This window comes from Mycetomoellerius zeteki, unplaced genomic scaffold (genome assembly GCF_001594055.1).
Source record: "Mycetomoellerius zeteki isolate Tzet28-1 unplaced genomic scaffold, Tzet1.0 scaffold900, whole genome shotgun sequence".
Taxonomy (NCBI): domain Eukaryota; kingdom Metazoa; phylum Arthropoda; class Insecta; order Hymenoptera; family Formicidae; genus Mycetomoellerius; species Mycetomoellerius zeteki.
Window position 1 is genome coordinate 80,033 of NW_017257937.1, and position 1,030 is coordinate 81,062.

Consider the following 1,030-nt stretch of genomic DNA (forward strand, 5'->3'; position numbering starts at 1 on the left):
CGCAGCCAATGTGTTCAAACAGGTTAGAATAGATCTCATATCTATGTTTTGGCAACACTGGATTACGGTCTTACGGTTACGACTAATCCCTAGATGCTTTCGCGGACATCCAGTGCGGATTACGGATTGTGGACTGTATGTGACGGCACCCTAAAAAGTTTTAGGGTGCCGTCACATACAGCCCGTAATCCGTAATCCGCACCGGATATCTGCAAACGTTACTAGATATTGCGTCCGTAACGTTACGTGTGTTTTACCTCCTTGTGTCCCATGGAGCCGTAATCTCATGAAATTTCCGTAAAAATTACTAGTTATTACTAGTAATGCTTTTCCTAATTTTATCTATTGACTAAATTTGACGATTTAATTAAAACTTTTGTTATAATCAAAATATATTCTGTAATTTTCTTATAAAATAAAATAAAAATGAACCGTATAACTTCTTAAATAAAAAATGTTACATTTACACGTCCGCATTTTGCGGCTCCATGGGACACAAGGAGCATATAAGCAACGCAATTGCACTCCGACGCCAAACAAAAATAAACGTGCCATAATCTACCTTTAATTTATAAATAGTGATTAATTTGTTTGACAACAATTTTGAAATTAGAAGTGCATAATGAATCTTTGATATATGTTATTAGTGCAAATACAACAAATAGTCTGTTTTCTGACGTGCACTAGAACTCTCTTTTCATGTAGTTGCGGATTAAGTGAAAAATATCTGCTGTACATACGCAATCTCTAGATGCTTTCGCGGACATCTAGTGCGGATTGCGGATTGTGGACTGTATGTGACAGCACCCTAAAACTTTTTACTCAACTTTTTACGCAACTACGTGAAAAGAGAGTTCTAGTTTTGCAGACATCCAGTGCGGATTATGGATTACGGCAAGAAGACTAGAACCAGGAGAGTCAACTCGCGTGGTGGGGGTGAGTCAAAAAGCGTCACCCGCTGCTTACCCCCAACCCCTGTTGAGGACAATGCTCAGTAGCTCACTGCGCATCGTTTCCACCCTTTTGGGGA